This window comes from Salvelinus fontinalis, unplaced genomic scaffold (assembly GCF_029448725.1).
Source record: "Salvelinus fontinalis isolate EN_2023a unplaced genomic scaffold, ASM2944872v1 scaffold_0162, whole genome shotgun sequence".
Classification (NCBI taxonomy): domain Eukaryota; kingdom Metazoa; phylum Chordata; class Actinopteri; order Salmoniformes; family Salmonidae; genus Salvelinus; species Salvelinus fontinalis.
Window position 1 is genome coordinate 25,001 of NW_026600371.1, and position 17,640 is coordinate 42,640.

General features: G+C 40.9%; 17 non-coding genes across 17 annotated transcripts; all 17 read left to right on the top strand.

Moving 5' to 3' along the window:
* Positions 1–2,573: 2,573 nt before the first annotated feature.
* On the top strand, positions 2,574–2,645 carry trnae-cuc (transfer RNA glutamic acid (anticodon CUC)). Its single transcript has one exon. It is a non-coding gene; the product is annotated as a tRNA-Glu (tRNA).
* Positions 2,646–4,198: 1,553 nt separating this feature from the next.
* Positions 4,199–4,270, top strand: trnae-cuc (transfer RNA glutamic acid (anticodon CUC)). Its single transcript has one exon. It is a non-coding gene; the product is annotated as a tRNA-Glu (tRNA).
* A 337-nt stretch (positions 4,271–4,607) lies between these two features.
* trnae-cuc (transfer RNA glutamic acid (anticodon CUC)) lies at positions 4,608–4,679 on the top strand. Its single transcript has one exon. It is a non-coding gene; the product is annotated as a tRNA-Glu (tRNA).
* Positions 4,680–5,624: 945 nt separating this feature from the next.
* Positions 5,625–5,696, top strand: trnae-cuc (transfer RNA glutamic acid (anticodon CUC)). The gene has a single exon. It is a non-coding gene; the product is annotated as a tRNA-Glu (tRNA).
* A 1,354-nt stretch (positions 5,697–7,050) lies between these two features.
* trnae-cuc (transfer RNA glutamic acid (anticodon CUC)) lies at positions 7,051–7,122 on the top strand. The gene has a single exon. It is a non-coding gene; the product is annotated as a tRNA-Glu (tRNA).
* Positions 7,123–8,067: 945 nt separating this feature from the next.
* On the top strand, positions 8,068–8,139 carry trnae-cuc (transfer RNA glutamic acid (anticodon CUC)). Its single transcript has one exon. It is a non-coding gene; the product is annotated as a tRNA-Glu (tRNA).
* Positions 8,140–9,283: 1,144 nt separating this feature from the next.
* trnae-cuc (transfer RNA glutamic acid (anticodon CUC)) lies at positions 9,284–9,355 on the top strand. The gene has a single exon. It is a non-coding gene; the product is annotated as a tRNA-Glu (tRNA).
* A 337-nt stretch (positions 9,356–9,692) lies between these two features.
* On the top strand, positions 9,693–9,764 carry trnae-cuc (transfer RNA glutamic acid (anticodon CUC)). The gene has a single exon. It is a non-coding gene; the product is annotated as a tRNA-Glu (tRNA).
* A 1,144-nt stretch (positions 9,765–10,908) lies between these two features.
* trnae-cuc (transfer RNA glutamic acid (anticodon CUC)) lies at positions 10,909–10,980 on the top strand. The gene has a single exon. It is a non-coding gene; the product is annotated as a tRNA-Glu (tRNA).
* A 516-nt stretch (positions 10,981–11,496) lies between these two features.
* Positions 11,497–11,568, top strand: trnae-cuc (transfer RNA glutamic acid (anticodon CUC)). The gene has a single exon. It is a non-coding gene; the product is annotated as a tRNA-Glu (tRNA).
* Positions 11,569–12,104: 536 nt separating this feature from the next.
* Positions 12,105–12,176, top strand: trnae-cuc (transfer RNA glutamic acid (anticodon CUC)). The gene has a single exon. It is a non-coding gene; the product is annotated as a tRNA-Glu (tRNA).
* Positions 12,177–12,513: 337 nt separating this feature from the next.
* Positions 12,514–12,585, top strand: trnae-cuc (transfer RNA glutamic acid (anticodon CUC)). Its single transcript has one exon. It is a non-coding gene; the product is annotated as a tRNA-Glu (tRNA).
* Positions 12,586–13,530: 945 nt separating this feature from the next.
* Positions 13,531–13,602, top strand: trnae-cuc (transfer RNA glutamic acid (anticodon CUC)). The gene has a single exon. It is a non-coding gene; the product is annotated as a tRNA-Glu (tRNA).
* Positions 13,603–14,138: 536 nt separating this feature from the next.
* On the top strand, positions 14,139–14,210 carry trnae-cuc (transfer RNA glutamic acid (anticodon CUC)). Its single transcript has one exon. It is a non-coding gene; the product is annotated as a tRNA-Glu (tRNA).
* Positions 14,211–14,726: 516 nt separating this feature from the next.
* trnae-cuc (transfer RNA glutamic acid (anticodon CUC)) lies at positions 14,727–14,798 on the top strand. Its single transcript has one exon. It is a non-coding gene; the product is annotated as a tRNA-Glu (tRNA).
* A 536-nt stretch (positions 14,799–15,334) lies between these two features.
* trnae-cuc (transfer RNA glutamic acid (anticodon CUC)) lies at positions 15,335–15,406 on the top strand. The gene has a single exon. It is a non-coding gene; the product is annotated as a tRNA-Glu (tRNA).
* Positions 15,407–16,759: 1,353 nt separating this feature from the next.
* Positions 16,760–16,831, top strand: trnae-cuc (transfer RNA glutamic acid (anticodon CUC)). Its single transcript has one exon. It is a non-coding gene; the product is annotated as a tRNA-Glu (tRNA).
* Positions 16,832–17,640: the final 809 nt, after the last annotated feature.

Genomic DNA, 17,640 nt, shown 5'->3' on the forward strand with positions numbered 1-17,640 from the left:
GAATATCATTACCACTTCAAGTTACAAAACGATTTGCCCTGCAGTGTCCTTCTGAGGTCTACATTTTATATCTGAGGTCTTGGCTGATTTCTTTTGAAAATCCCATGATCTCAAGCAAAGAGGCACTGAGTTTGAAGGCAGGCCATGAAATACATCTACAGGTACACCTCCAATTGACTCAAATTATGTCCATTAGCCTATCAGAAGATTCTAAAGCCAGGACATCATTTTTGGTCATTGTCCAAGTTGTTTAAAGGCACAGCCAACCTAGTGTTTGTAAACTTCTGACCCACTGGATTTGTGATACACTGAATTATAAGTGAAATAATCTGTCTGTAAACAAATTTTGGAAAAATTACTTGTGTCATGTACAAAGTAGATGTCCTAACCGACTTGCCAAAACTATAGTTTGTTAACAAGAAATGTGTGGAATGGCTGACAAACGAGTTTTAATGACTCCAACCTAAGTGTATGTAAACTTCAGACTTCAACTGTATGTACCATTTCAAATTATGAAACAATTTGAGTTGCAGTATCCTTCCCTGGTTGTCTAGTGGTTAGGATTCTGCGGTCTCATTGCCGCGGCACGGGTTCGATTCCCGGTCAGGGAATATCAGTACCACTTCAAGTTACAAAACGATTTGCCCTGCAGTGTCCTTCTGAGGTCTACATTTTATTTCTGAGGTCTTGGCTGATTTCTTTTGAAAATCCCATGATCTCAAGCAAAGAGGCACTGAGTTTGAAGGTAGGCCATGAAATACATCTACAGGTACACCTCCAATTGACTCAAATTATGTCAATTAGCCTATCAGAAGATTCTAAAGCCAGGACATCACTTTTGGTCATTGTCTAAGTTGTTTAAAGGCACAGCCAAACTAGTGTTTGTAAACTTCTGACCGACTGTATGTACCATTTCAAATTGTGGACCAATTTGAACTGCAGTATCCTTCCCTGGTGGTCTAGTGGTTAGGATTCGGCGCTCTCACCGCCGCGGCCCGGGGTCAATTCCCGGTCAGGGAATATCATTACCACTTCAAGTTACAAAACGATTTGCCCTGCAGTGTCCTTCTGAGGTCTACATTTTATATCTGAGGTCTTGGCTGATTTCTTTTGAAAATCCCATGATCTCAAGCAAAGAGGCACTGAGTTTGAAGGCAGGCCATGAAATACATCTACAGGTACACCTCCAATTGACTCAAATTATGTCAATTAGCCTATCAGAAGATTCTAAAGCCAGGACATCATTTTTGGTCATTGTCCAAGTTGTTTAAAGGCACAGCCAACCTAGTGTTTGTAAACTTCTGACCCACTGGATTTGTGATACACTGAATTATAAGTGAAATAATCTGTCTGTAAACAAATTTTGGAAAAATTACTTGTGTCATGTACAAAGTAGATGTCCTAACCGACTTGCCAAAACTATAGTTTGTTAACAAGAAATGTGTGGAATGGCTGACAAACGAGTTTTAATGACTCCAACCTAAGTGTATGTAAACTTCAGACTTCAACTGTATGTACCATTTCAAATTATGAAACAATTTGAGTTGCAGTATCCTTCCCTGGTTGTCTAGTGGTTAGGATTCTGCGGTCTCACTGCCGCGGCCCGGGTTCGATTCCCGGGCAGGGAATATCAGTACCACTTCAAATTACAAAACGATTTGCGCTGCATTGTCCTTCTGAGGTCTACATTTTATATCTGAGGTCTTGGCTGATTTCTTTTGAAAATCCCATGATCTCAAGCAAAGAGGCACTGAGTTTGAAGGCAGGCCATGAAATACATCTACAGGTACACCTCCAATTGACTGAAATTATGTCAATTAGCCTATCAGAAGATTCTAAAGCCAGGACATCATTTTTGGTCATTGTCCAAGTTGTTTAAAGGCACAGCCAACCTAGTGTTTGTAAACTTCTGACCCACTGGATTTGTGATACACTGAATTATAAGTGAAATAATCTGTCTGTAAACAAATTTTGGAAAAATTACTTGTGTCATGCACAAAGTAGATGTCCTAACCGACTTGCCAAAACTATAGTTTGTTAACAAGAAATGTGTGGAATGGTTGACAAACGAGTTTTAATGACTCCAACCTAAGTGTATGTAAACTTCAGACTTCAACTGTATGTACCATTTCAAATTATGAAACAATTTGAATTGCAGTATCCTTCCCTGGTTGTCTAGTGGTTAGGATTCGGCGCTCTCACCGCCGCGGCCCGGGTTCGATTCCCGGGCAGGGAATATCAGTACCACTTCAAGTTACAAAACGATTTGCCCTGCAGTGTCCTTCTGAGGTCTACTTTTTATTTCTGAGGTCTTGGCTGATTTCTTTTGAAAATCCCATGATCTCAAGCAAAGAGGCACTGAGTTTGAAGGCAGGCCATGAAATACATCTACAGGTACACCTCCAATTGACTCAAATTATGTCAATTAGCCTATCAGAAGATTCTAAAGCCAGGACATCATTTTTGGTCATTGTCCAAGTTGTTTAAAGGCACAGCCAAACTAGTGTTTGTAAACTTCTGACCGACTGTATGTACCATTTCAAATTGTGGACCAATTTGAACTGCAGTATCCTTCCCTGGTGGTCTAGTGGTTAGGATTCGGCGCTCTCACCGCCGCGGCCCGGGTTCGATTCCCGGTCAGGGAATATCAGTACCACTTCAGGTTACAAAACGATTTGCCCTGCAGTGTCCTTCTGAGGTCTACATTTTATTTCTGAGGTCTTGGCTGATTTCTTTTGAAAATCCCATGATCTCAAGCAAAGAGGCACTGAGTTTGAAGGCAGGCCATGAAATACATCTACAGGTACACCTCCAATTGACTCAAATTATGTCCATTAGCCTATCAGAAGATTCTAAAGCCAGGACATCATTTTTGGTCATTGTCCAAGTTGTTTAAAGGCACAGCCAACCTAGTGTTTGTAAACTTCTGACCCACTGGATTTGTGATACACTGAATTATAAGTGAAATAATCTGTCTGTAAACAAATTTTGGAAAAATTACTTGTGTCATGTACAAAGTAGATGTCCTAACCGACTTGCCAAAACTATAGTTTGTTAACAAGAAATGTGTGGAATGGCTGACAAACGAGTTTTAATGACTCCAACCTAAGTGTATGTAAACTTCAGACTTCAACTGTATGTACCATTTCAAATTATGAAACAATTTGAGTTGCAGTATCCTTCCCTGGTTGTCTAGTGGTTAGGATTCTGCGGTCTCACTGCCGCGGCCCGGGTTCGATTCCCGGGCAGGGAATATCAGTACCACTTCAAATTACAAAACGATTTGCGCTGCATTGTCCTTCTGAGGTCTACATTTTATATCTGAGGTCTTGGCTGATTTCTTTTGAAAATCCCATGATCTCAAGCAAAGAGGCACTGAGTTTGAAGGCAGGCCATGAAATACATCTACAGGTACACCTCCAATTGACTGAAATTATGTCAATTAGCCTATCAGAAGATTCTAAAGCCAGGACATCATTTTTGGTCATTGTCCAAGTTGTTTAAAGGCACAGCCAACCTAGTGTTTGTAAACTTCTGACCCACTGGATTTGTGATACACTGAATTATAAGTGAAATAATCTGTCTGTAAACAAATTTTGGAAAAATTACTTGTGTCATGCACAAAGTAGATGTCCTAACCGACTTGCCAAAACTATAGTTTGTTAACAAGAAATGTGTGGAATGGTTGACAAACGAGTTTTAATGACTCCAACCTAAGTGTATGTAAACTTCAGACTTCAACTGTATGTACCATTTCAAATTATGAAACAATTTGAATTGCAGTATCCTTCCCTGGTTGTCTAGTGGTTAGGATTCGGCGCTCTCACCGCCGCGGCCCGGGTTCGATTCCCGGGCAGGGAATATCAGTACCACTTCAAGTTACAAAACGATTTGCCCTGCAGTGTCCTTCTGAGGTCTACATTTTATTTCTGAGGTCTTGGCTGATTTCTTTTGAAAATCCCATGATCTCAAGCAAAGAGGCACTGAGTTTGAAGGCAGGCCATGAAATACATCTACAGGTACACCTCCAATTGACTCAAATTATGTCAATTAGCCTATCAGAAGATTCTAAAGCCAGGACATCATTTTTGGTCATTGTCCAAGTTGTTTAAAGGCACAGCCAAACTAGTGTTTGTAAACTTCTGACCGACTGTATGTACCATTTCAAATTGTGGACCAATTTGAACTGCAGTATCCTTCCCTGGTGGTCTAGTGGTTAGGATTCGGTGCTCTCACCGCCGCGGCCCGGGTTCGATTCCCGGTCAGGGAATATCATTACCACTTCAAGTTACAAAACGATTTGCCCTGCAGTGTCCTTCTGAGGTCTACATGTTATATCTGAGGTCTTGGCTGATTTATTTTGAAAATCCCATGATCTCAAGCAAAGAGGCACTGAGTTTGAAGGCAGGCCATGAAATACATCTACAGGTACACCTCCAATTGACTCAAATTATGTCAATTAGCCTATCAGAAGATTCTAAAGCCAGGACATCATTTTTGGTCATTGTCCAAGTTGTTTAAAGGCACAGCCAAACTAGTGTTTGTAAACTTCTGACCGACTGTATGTACCATTTCAAATTGTGGACCAATTTGAACTGCAGTATCCTTCCCTGGTGGTCTAGTGGTTAGGATTCGGCGCTCTCACCGCCGTGGCCCGGGTTTGATTCCCGGTCAGGGAATATCATTACCACTTCAAATTACAAAACGATTTATCCTGCAGTGTCCTTCTGAGGTCTACATTTTATATCTGAGGTCTTGGCTGATTTCTTTTGAAAATCCCATGATCTCAAGCAAAGAGGCACTGAGTTTGAAGGCAGGCCATGAAATACATCTACAGGTACACCTCCAATTGACTCAAATTATGTCAATTAGCCTATCAGAAGATTCTAAAGCCAGGACATCATTTTTGGTCATTGTCCAAGTTGTTTAAAGGCACAGCCAACCTAGTGTTTGTAAACTTCTGACCCACTGGATTTGTGATACACTGAATTATAAGTGAAATAATCTGTCTGTAAACAAATTTTGGAAAAATTACTTGTGTCATGCACAAAGTAGAAGTCCTAACCGACTTGCCAAAACTATAGTTTGTTAACAAGAAATGTGTGGAATGGTTGACAAACGAGTTTTAATGACTCCAACCTAAGTGTATGTAAACTTCAGACTTCAACTGTATGTACCATTTCAAATTATGAAACAATTTGAAATGCAGTATCCTTCCCTGGTTGTCTAGTGGTTAGGATTCAGCGCTCTCACCGCCGCGGCCCGGGTTCGATTCCTGGTCAGGGAATATCATGATCACTTCAAGTTACAAAACGATTTGCCCTGCAGTGTCCTTCTGAGGTCTACATTTTATTTCTGAGGTATTGGCTGATTTCTTTTGAAAATCCCATGATCTCAAGCAAAGAGGCACTGAGTTTGAAGGCAGGCAATGAAATACATCTACAGGTACACCTCCAATTGACTCAAATTATGTCAATTAGCCTATCAGAAGATTCTAAAGCCAGGACATCATTTTTGGTCATTGTCCAAGTTGTTTAAAGGCACAGCCAAACTAGTGTTTGTAAACTTCTGACCCACTGTATGTACCATTTCAAATTGTGGACCAATTTGCACTGCATTATCCTTCCCTGGTGGTCTAGTGGTTAGGATTCGGCGCTCTCACCGCCGCGGCCCGGGTTCGATTCCCGGTCAGGGAATATCAGTATCACTTCAAATAACAAAACGATTTGCCCTGCAGTGTCCTTCTGAGGTCTACATTTTATATCTGAGGTCTTGGCTGATTTCTTTTGAAAATCCCATGATCTCAAGCAAAGAGGCACTGAGTTTGAAGGCAGGCCATGAAATACATCTACAGGTACACCTCCAATTGACTCAAATTATGTCAATTAGCCTATCAGAAGATTCTAAAGCCAGGACATCATTTTTGGTCATTGTCCAAGTTGTTTAAAGGCACAGCCAAACTAGTGTTTGTAAACTTCTGACCCACTGTATGTACCATTTCAAATTGTGGACCAATTTGCACTGCAGTATCCTTCCCTGGTGGTCTAGTGGTTAGGATTCGGCGCTCTCACCGCAGCGGCCCGGGTTCGATTCCCGGTCAGGGAATAACAGTACCACTTCAAATTACAAAACGATTTGCCCTGCAGTGTCCTTCTGAGGTTGACATTTTATATCTGAGGTCTTGGCTGATTTCTTTTGAAAATCCCATGATCTCAAGCAAAGAGGCACTCAGTTTGAAGGCAGGCCATGAAATACATCTACAGGTACACCTCCAATTGACTCAAATTATGTCAATTAGCCTATCAGAAGATTCTAAAGCCAGGACATCATTTTTGGTCATTGTCCAAGTTGTTTAAAGGCACAGCCAACCTAGTGTTTGTAAACTTCTGACCCACTGGATTTGTGATACACTGAATTATAAGTGAAATAATCTGTCTGTAAACAAATTTTGGAAAAATTACTTGTGTCATGCACAAAGTAGAAGTCCTAACCGACTTGCCAAAACTATAGTTTGTTAACAAGAAATGTGTGGAATGGTTGACAAACGAGTTTTAATGACTCCAACCTAAGTGTATGTAAACTTCAGACTTCAACTGTATGTACCATTTCAAATTATGAAACAATTTGAAATGCAGTATCCTTCCCTGGTTGTCTAGTGGTTAGGATTCGGCGCTCTCACCGCCGCGGCCCGGGTTCGATTCCTGGTCAGGGAATATCATGATCACTTCAAGTTACAAAACGATTTGCCCTGCAGTGTCCTTCTGAGGTCTACATTTTATTTCTGAGGTCTTGGCTGATTTCTTTTGAAAATCCCATGATCTCAAGCAAAGAGGCACTGAGTTTGAAGGCAGGCAATGAAATACATCTACAGGTACACCTCCAATTGACTCAAATTATGTCAATTAGCCTATCAGAAGATTCTAAAGCCAGGACATCATTTTTGGTCATTGTCCAAGTTGTTTAAAGGCACAGCCAAACTAGTGTTTGTAAACTTCTGACCCACTGTATGTACCATTTCAAATTGTGGACCAATTTGCACTGCAGTATCCTTCCCTGGTGGTCTAGTGGTTAGGATTCGGCGCTCTCACCGCCGCGGCCCGGGTTCGATTCCCGGTCAGGGAATATCAGTATCACTTCAAATAACAAAACGATTTGCCCTGCAGTGTCCTTCTGAGGTCTACATTTTATATCTGAGGTCTTGGCTGATTTCTTTTGAAAATCCCATGATCTCAAGCAAAGAGGCACTGAGTTTGAAGGCAGGCCATGAAATACATCTACAGGTACACCTCCAATTGACTCAAATTATGTCAATTAGCCTATCAGAAGATTCTAAAGCCAGGACATCATTTTTGGTCATTGTCCAAGTTGTTTAAAGGCACAGCCAAACTAGTGTTTGTAAACTTCTGACCCACTGTATGTACCATTTCAAATTGTGGACCAATATGCACTGCAGTATCCTTCCCTGGTGGTCTAGTGGTTAGGATTCGGCGCTCTCACCGCAGCGGCCCGGGTTCGATTCCCGGTCAGGGAATAACAGTACCACTTCAAATTACAAAACGATTTGCCCTGCAGTGTCCTTCTGAGGTTGGCATTTTATATCTGAGGTCTTGGCTGATTTCTTTTGAAAATCCCATGATCTCAAGCAAAGAGGCACTCCGTTTGAAGGCAGGCCATGAAATACATCTACAGGTACACCTCCAATTGACTCAAATTATGTCAATTAGCCTATCAGAAGATTCTAAAGCCAGGACATCATTTTTGGTCATTGTCCAAGTTGTTTAAAGGCACAGCCAACCTAGTGTTTGTAAACTTCTGACCCACTGGATTTGTGATACACTGAATTATAAGTGAAATAATCTGTCTGTAAACAAATTTTGGAAAAATTACTTGTGTCATGCACAAAGTAGATGTCCTAACCGACTTGCCAAAACTATAGTTTGTTAACAAGAAATGTGTGGAATGGTTGACAAACGAGTTTTAATGACTCCAACCTAAGTGTATGTAAACTTCAGACTTCAACTGTATGTACCATTTCAAATTATGAAACAATTTGAATTGCAGTATCCTTCCCTGGTTGTCTAGTGGTTAGGATTCGGCGCTCTCACCGCCGCGGCCCGGGTTCGATTCCCGGTCAGGGAATTTCAGTACCACTTCAAATTACAAAACGATTTGCCTTGCAGTGTCCTTCTGAGGTCTACATTTTATTTCTGAGGTCTTGGCTGATTTCTTTTGAAAATCCCATGATCTCAAGCAAAGAGGCACTGAGTTTGAAGGCAGGCCATGAAATACATCTACAGGTACACCTCCAATTGACTCAAATTATGTCAATTAGCCTATCAGAAGATTCTAAAGCCAGGACATCATTTTTGGTCATTGTCCAAGTTGTTTAAAGGCACAGCCAACCTAGTGTTTGTAAACTTCTGACCCACTGGATTTGTGATACACTGAATTATAAGTGAAATAATCTGTCTGTAAACAAATTTTGGAAAAATTACTTGTGTCATGCACAAAGTAGATGTCCTAACCGACTTGCCAAAACTATAGTTTGTTAACAAGAAATGTGTGGAATGGTTGACAAACGAGTTTTAATGACTCCAACCTAAGTGTATGTAAACTTCAGACTTCAACTGTATGTACCATTTCAAATTGTGAAACAATTTGAACTGCAGTATCCTTCCCTGGTTGTCTAGTGGTTAGGATTCGGTGCTCTCACCGCCGCGGCCTGGGTTCGATTCCCGGTCAGGGAATATCAGTATCACTTCAAATTTCAAAATGATTTGCCCTGCAGTGTCCTTCTGAGGTGTACATTTTATATCTGAGGTCTTGGCTGATTTCTTTTGAAAATCCCATGATCTCAAGCAAAGAGGCACTGAGTTTGAAGGCAGGCCATGAAATACATCTACAGGTACACCTCCAATTGACTCAAATTATGTCAATTAGCCTATCAGAAGATTCTAAAGCCAGGACATCATTTTTGGTCATTGTCCAAGTTGTTTAAAGGCACAGCCAACCTAGTGTTTGTAAACTTCTGACCCACTGGATTTGTGATACACTGAATTATAAGTGAAATAATCTGTCTGTAAACAAATTTTGGAAAAATTACTTGTGTCATGCACAAAGTAGATGTCCTAACCGACTTGCCAAAACTATAGTTTGTTAACAAGAAATGTGTGGAATGGTTGACAAACGAGTTTTAATGACTCCAACCTAAGTGTATGTAAACTTCAGACTTCAACTGTATGTTCCATTTCAAATTATGAAACAATTTGAATTGCAGTATCCTTCCCTGGTTGTCTAGTGGTTAGGATTCGGCGCTCTCACCGCCGCGGCCCGGGTTCGATTCCCGGTCAGGGAATATCAGTACCACTTCAAGTTACAAAACGATTTTCCCTGCAGTGTCCTTCTGAGGTCTACATTTTATTTCTGAGGTCTTGGCTGATTTATTTTGAAAATCCCATGATCTTAAGCAAAGAGGCACTGTGTTTGAAGGCAGGCCATGAAATACATCTACAGGTACACCTCCAATTGACTCAAATTATGTCAATTAGCCTATCAGAAGATTCTAAAGCCAGGACATCATTTTTGGTCATTGTCCAAGTTGTTTAAAGGCACAGCCAAACTAGTGTTTGTAAACTTCTGACCCACTGTATGTACCATTTCAAATTGTGGACCAATTTGCACTGCAGTATCCTTCCCTGGTGGTCTAGTGGTTAGGATTCGGCGCTCTCACCGCCGCGGCCTGGGTTCGATTCCCGGTCAGGGAATAACAGTACCACTTCAAATTACAAAACGATTTGCCCTGCAGTGTCCTTCTGAGGTGGTCATTTTATATCTGAGGTCTTGGCTGATTTCTTTTGAAAATCCCATGATCTCAAGCAAAGAGGCACTGAGTTTGAAGGCAGGCCATGAAATACATCTACAGGTACACCTCCAATTGACTCAAATTATGTCAATTAGCCTATCAGAAGATTCTAAAGCCAGGACATCATTTTTGGTCATTGTCCAAGTTGTTTAAAGGCACAGCCAACCTAGTGTTTGTAAACTTCTGACCCACTGGATTTGTGATACACTGAATTATAAGTGAAATAATCTGTCTGTAAACAAATTTTGGAAAAATTACTTGTGTCATGCACAAAGTAGATGTCCTAACCGACTTGCCAAAACTATAGTTTGTTAACAAGAAATGTGTGGAATGGTTGACAAACGAGTTTTAATGACTCCAACCTAAGTGTATGTAAACTTCAGACTTCAACTGTATGTACCATTTCAAATTGTGAAACAATTTGAATTGCAGTATCCTTCCCTGGTTGTCTAGTGGTTAGGTTTCGGCGCTCTCACCGCCGCGGCCCGGGTTCGATTCCCGGTCAGGGAATTTCAGTACCACTTCAAATTACAAAACGATTTGCCCTGCAGTGTCCTTCTGAGGTCTACATTTTATTTCTGAGGTCTTGGCTGATTTCTTTTGAAAATCCCATGATCTCAAGCAAAGAGGCACTGAGTTTGAAGGCAGGCCATGAAATACATCTACAGGTACACCTCCAATTGACTCAAATTATGTCAATTAGCCTATCAGAAGATTCTAAAGCCAGGACATCATTTTTGGTCATTGTCCAAGTTGTTTAAAGGCACAGCCAACCTAGTGTTTGTAAACTTCTGACCCACTGGATTTGTGATACACTGAATTATAAGTGAAATAATCTGTCTGTAAACAAATTTTGGAAAAATTACTTGTGTCATGTACAAAGTAGATGTCCTAACCGACTTGCCAAAACTATAGTTTGTTAACAAGAAATGTGTGGAATGGTTGACAAACGAGTTTTAATGACTCCAACCTAAGCGTATGTAAACTTCAGACTTCAACTGTATGTACCATTTCAAATTGTGAAACAATTTGGATTGCAGTATCCTTCCCTGGTTGTCTAGTGGTTAGGATTCGGCGCTCTCACCGCCGCGGCCCGGGTTCGATTCCCGGTCAGGGAATATCAGTACCACTTCAAATTTCAAAATGATTTGCCCTGCAGTGTCCTTCTGAGGTCTTGGCTGATTTCTTTTGAAAATCCCATGATCTCAAGCAAAGAGGCACTGAGTTTGAAGGCAGGCCATGAAATACATCTACAGGTACACCTCCAATTGACTCAAATTATGTCAATTAGCCTATCAGAAGATTCTAAAGCCAGGACATCATTTTTGGTCATTGTCCAAGTTGTTTAAAGGCACAGCCAACCTAGTGTTTGTAAACTTCTGACCCACTGGATTTGTGATACACTGAATTATAAGTGAAATAATCTGTCTGTAAACAAATTTTGGAAAAATTACTTGTGTCATGCACAAAGTAGATGTCCTAACCGACTTGCCAAAACTATAGTTTGTTAACAAGAAATGTGTGGAATGGTTGACAAACGAGTTTTAATGACTCCAACCTAAGTGTATGTAAACTTCAGACTTCAACTGTATGTTCCATTTCAAATTATGAAACAATTTGAATTGCAGTATCCTTCCCTGGTTGTCTAGTGGTTAGGATTCGGCGCTCTCACCGCCGCGGCCCGGGTTCGATTCCCGGTCAGGGAATATCAGTACCACTTCAAGTTACAAAACGATTTGCCCTGCAGTGTCCTTCTGAGGTCTACATTTTATTTCTGAGGTCTTGGCTGATTTCTTTTGAAAATCCCATGATCTCAAGCAAAGAGGCACTGAGTTTGAAGGCAGGCCATGAAATACATCTACAGGTACACCTCCAATTGACTCAAATTATGTCAATTAGCCTATCAGAAGATTCTAAAGCCAGGACATCATTTTTGGTCATTGTCCAAGTTGTTTAAAGGCACAGCCAAACTAGTGTTTGTAAACTTCTGACCCACTGGATTTGTGATACACTGAATTATAAGTGAAATAATCTGTCTGTAAACAAATTTTGGAAAAATTACTTGTGTCATGCACAAAGTAGATGTCCTAACCGACTTGCCAAAACTATAGTTTGTTGACAAGAAATGTGTGGAATGGTTGACAAACGAGTTTTAATGACTCCAACCTAAGTGTATGTAAACTTCAGACTTCAACTGTATGTTCCATTTCAAATTATGAAACAATTTGAATTGCAGTATCCTTCCCTGGTTGTCTAGTGGTTAGGATTCGGCGCTCTCACCGCCGCGGCCCGGGTTCGATTCCCGGTCAGGGAATATCAGTACCACTTCAAGTTACAAAACGATTTGCCCTGCAGTGTCCTTCTGAGGTCTACATTTTATTTCTGAGGTCTTGGCTGATTTCTTTTGAAAATCCCATGATCTCAAGCAAAGAGGCACTGAGTTTGAAGGCAGGCCATGAAATACATCTACAGGTACACCTCCAATTGACTCAAATTATGTCAATTAGCCTATCAGAAGATTCTAAAGCCAGGACATCATTTTTGGTCATTGTCCAAGTTGTTTAAAGGCACAGCCAAACTACTGTTTGTAAACTTCTGACCCACTGTATGTACCATTTCAAATTGTGGACCAATTTGCACTGCAGTATCCTTCCCTGGTTGTCTAGTGGTTAGGATTCGGCGCTCTCACCGCCGCGGCCCGGGTTCGATTCCCGGTCAGGGAATATCAGTACCTCTTCAAGTTACAAAACGATTTGCCCTGCAGTGTCCTTCTGAGGTCTACATTTTATTTCTGAGGTCTTGGCTGATTTCTTTTGAAAATCCCATGATCTCAAGCAAAGAGGCACTGAGTTTGAAGGCAGGCCATGAAATACATCTACAGGTACACCTCCAATTGACTCAAATTATGTCAATTAGCCTATCAGAAGATTCTAAAGCCAGGACATCATTTTTGGTCATTGTCCAAGTTGTTTAAAGGCACAGCCAAACTAGTGTTTGTAAACTTCTGACCCACTGTATGTACCATTTCAAATTGTGGACCAATTTGCACTGCAGTATCCTTCCCTGGTGGTCTAGTGGTTAGGATTCGGCGCTCTCACCTCCGCGGCCCGGGTTCGATTCCCGGTCAGGGAATAACAGTACCACTTCAAATTACAAAACGATTTGCCCTGCGGTGTCCTTTTGAGGTTGTTATTTTATATCTGAGGTCTTGGCTGATTTCTTTTGAAAATCCCATGATCTCAAGCAAAGAGGCACTGAGTTTGAAGGCAGGCCATGAAATACATCTACAGGTACACCTACAATTGACTCAAATTATGTCAATTAGCCTATCAGAAGATTCTAAAGCCAGGACATCATTTTTGGTCATTGTCCAAGTTGTTTAAAGGCACAGCCAACCTAGTGTTTGTAAACTTCTGACCCACTGGATTTGTGATACACTGAATTATAAGTGAAATAATCTGTCTGTAAACAAATTTTGGAAAAATTACTTGTGTCATGCACAAAGTAGATGTCCTAACCGACTTGCCAAAACTATAGTTTGTTAACAAGAAATGTGTGGAATGGTTGACAAACGAGTTTTAATGACTCCAACCTAAGTGTATGTAAACTTCAGACTTCAACTGTATGTACCATTTCAAATTGTGAAACAATTTGAATTGCAGTATCCTTCCCTGGTTGTCTAGTGGTTAGGATTCGGCGCTCTCACCGCCGCGGCCCGGGTTCGATTCCCGGTCAGGGAATTTCAGTACCACTTCAAATTACAAAACGATTTGCCCTGCAGTGTCCTTCTGAGGTCTACATTTTATTTCTGAGGTCTTGGCTGATTTCTTTTGAAAATCCCATGATCTCAAGCAAAGAGGCACTGAGTTTGAAGGCAGGCCATGAAATACATCTACAGGTACACCTCCAATTGACTCAAATTATGTCAATTAGCCTATCAGAAGATTCTAAAGCCAGGACATCATTTTTGGTCATTGTCCAAGTTGTTTAAAGGCACAGCCAACCTAGTGTTTGTAAACTTCTGACCCACTGGATTTGTGATACACTGAATTATAAGTGAAATAATCTGTCTGTAAACAAATTTTGGAAAAATTACTTGTGTCATGTACAAAGTAGATGTCCTAACCGACTTGCCAAAACTATAGTTTGTTAACAAGAAATGTGTGGAATGGTTGACAAACGAGTTTTAATGACTCCAACCTAAGCGTATGTAAACTTCAGACTTCAACTGTATGTACCATTTCAAATTGTGAAACAATTTGGATTGCAGTATCCTTCCCTGGTTGTCTAGTGGTTAGGATTCGGCGCTCTCACCGCCGCGGCCCGGGTTCGATTCCCGGTCAGGGAATATCAGTACCACTTCAAATTTCAAAATGATTTGCCCTGCAGTGTCCTTCTGAGGTCTTGGCTGATTTCTTTTGAAAATCCCATGATCTCAAGCAAAGAGGCACTGAGTTTGAAGGCAGGCCATGAAATACATCTACAGGTACACCTCCAATTGACTCAAATTATGTCAATTAGCCTATCAGAAGATTCTAAAGCCAGGACATCATTTTTGGTCATTGTCCAAGTTGTTTAAAGGCACAGCCAACCTAGTGTTTGTAAACTTCTGACCCACTGGATTTGTGATACACTGAATTATAAGTGAAATAATCTGTCTGTAAACAAATTTTGGAAAAATTACTTGTGTCATGCACAAAGTAGATGTCCTAACCGACTTGCCAAAACTATAGTTTGTTAACAAGAAATGTGTGGAATGGTTGACAAACGAGTTTTAATGACTCCAACCTAAGTGTATGTAAACTTCAGACTTCAACTGTATGTTCCATTTCAAATTATGAAACAATTTGAATTGCAGTATCCTTCCCTGGTTGTCTAGTGGTTAGGATTCGGCGCTCTCACCGCCGCGGCCCGGGTTCGATTCCCGGTCAGGGAATACCAGTACCACTTCAAGTTACAAAACGATTTGCCCTGCAGTGTCCTTCTGAGGTCTACATTTTATTTCTGAGGTCTTGGCTGATTTCTTTTGAAAATCCCATGATCTCAAGCAAAGAGGCACTGAGTTTGAAGGCAGGCCATGAAATACATCTACAGGTACACCTCCAATTGACTCAAATTATGTCAATTAGCCTATCAGAAGATTCTAAAGCCAGGACATCATTTTTGGTCATTGTCCAAGTTGTTTAAAGGCACAGCCAAACTAGTGTTTGTAAACTTCTGACCCACTGGATTTGTGATACACTGAATTATAAGTGAAATAATCTGTCTGTAAACAAATTTTGGAAAAATTACTTGTGTCATGCACAAAGTAGATGTCCTAACCGACTTGCCAAAACTATAGTTTGTTAACAAGAAATGTGTGGAATGGTTGACAAACGAGTTTTAATGACTCCAACCTAAGTGTATGTAAACTTCAGACTTCAACTGTATGTTCCATTTCAAATTATGAAACAATTTGAATTGCAGTATCCTTCCCTGGTTGTCTAGTGGTTAGGATTCGGCGCTCTCACCGCCGCGGCCCGGGTTCGATTCCCGGTCAGGGAATATCAGTACCACTTCAAGTTACAAAACGATTTGCCCTGCAGTGTCCTTCTGAGGTCTACATTTTATTTCTGAGGTCTTGGCTGATTTCTTTTGAAAATCCCATGATCTCAAGCAAAGAGGCACTGAGTTTGAAGGCAGGCCATGAAATACATCTACAGGTACACCTCCAATTGACTCAAATTATGTCAATTAGCCTATCAGAAGATTCTAAAGCCAGGACATCATTTTTGGTCATTGTCCAAGTTGTTTAAAGGCACAGCCAAACTAGTGTTTGTAAACTTCTGACCCACTGTATGTACCATTTCAAATTGTGGACCAATTTGCACGCAGTATCCTTCCCTGGTTGTCTAGTGGTTAGGATTCGGCGCTCTCACCGCCGCGACCCGGGTTCGATTCCCGGTCAGGGAATATCAGTACCTCTTCAAGTTACAAAACGATTTGCCCTGCAGTGTCCTTCTGAGGTCTACATTTTATTTCTGAGGTCTTGGCTGATTTCTTTTGAAAATCCCATGATCTCAAGCAAAGAGGCACTGAGTTTGAAGGCAGGCCATGAAATACATCTACAGGTACACCTCCAATTGACTCAAATTATGTCAATTAGCCTATCAGAAGATTCTAAAGCCAGGACATCATTTTTGGTCATTGTCCAAGTTGTTTAAAGGCACAGCCAAACTAGTGTTTGTAAACTTCTGACCCACTGTATGTACCATTTCAAATTGTGGACCAATTTGCACTGCAGTATCCTTCCCTGGTGGTCTAGTGGTTAGGATTCGGCGCTCTCACCTCCGCGGCCCGGGTTCGATTCCCGGTCAGGGATTAACAGTACCACTTCAAATTACAAAACGATTTGCCCTGCGGTGTCCTTTTGAGGTTGTTATTTTATATCTGAGGTCTTGGCTGATTTCTTTTGAAAATCCCATGATCTCAAGCAAAGAGGCACTGAGTTTGAAGGCAGGCCATGAAATACATCTACAGGTACACCTACAATTGACTCAAATTATGTCAATTAGCCTATCAGAAGATTCTAAAGCCAGGACATCATTTTTGGTCATTGTCCAAGTTGTTTAAAGGCACAGCCAACCTAGTGTTTGTAAACTTCTGACCCACTGGATTTGTGATACACTGAATTATAAGTGAAATAATCTGTCTGTAAACAAATTTTGGAAAAATTACTTGTGTCATGCACAAAGTAGATGTCCTAACCGACTTGCCAAAACTATAGTTTGTTAACAAGAAATGTGTGGAATGGTTGACAAACGAGTTTTAATGACTCCAACCTAAGTGTATGTAAACTTCAGACTTCAACTGTATGTACCATTTCAAATTGTGAAACAATTTGAATTGCAGTATCCTTCCCTGGTTGTCTAGTGGTTAGGATTCGGCGCTCTCACCGCCGCGGCCCGGGTTCGATTCCCGGTCAGGGAATTTCAGTACCACTTCAAATTACAAAACGATTTGCCCTGCAGTGTCCTTCTGAGGTCTACATTTTATTTCTGAGGTCTTGGCTGATTTCTTTTGAAAATCCCATGATCTCAAGCAAAGAGGCACTGAGTTTGAAGGCAGGCCATGAAATACATCTACAGGTACACCTCCAATTGACTCAAATTATGTCAATTAGCCTATCAGAAGATTCTAAAGCCAGGACATCATTTTTGGTCATTGTCCAAGTTGTTTAAAGGCACAGCCAACCTAGTGTTTGTAAACTTCTGACCCACTGGATTTGTGATACACTGAATTATAAGTGAAATAATCTGTCTGTAAACAAATTTTGGAAAAATTACTTGTGTCATGCACAAAGTAGATGTCCTAACCGACTTGCCAAAACTATAGTTTGTTAACAAGAAATGTGTGGAATGGTTGACAAACGAGTTTTAATGACTCCAACCTAAGCGTATGTAAACTTCAGACTTCAACTGTATGTACCATTTCAAATTGTGAAACAATTTGAATTGCAGTATCCTTCCCTGGTTGTCTAGTGGTTAGGATTCGGTGCTCTCACCGCCGCGGCCCGGGTTCGATTCCCGGTCAGGGAATATCAGTATCACTTCAAATTTCAAAATGATTTGCCCTGCAATGTCCTTCTGAGGTCTTGGCTGATTTCTTTTGAAAATCCCATGATCTCAAGCAAAGAGGCACTGAGTTTGAAGGCAGGCCATGAAATACATCTACAGGTACACCTCCAATTGACTCAAATTATGTCAATTAGCCTATCAGAAGATTCTAAAGCCAGGACA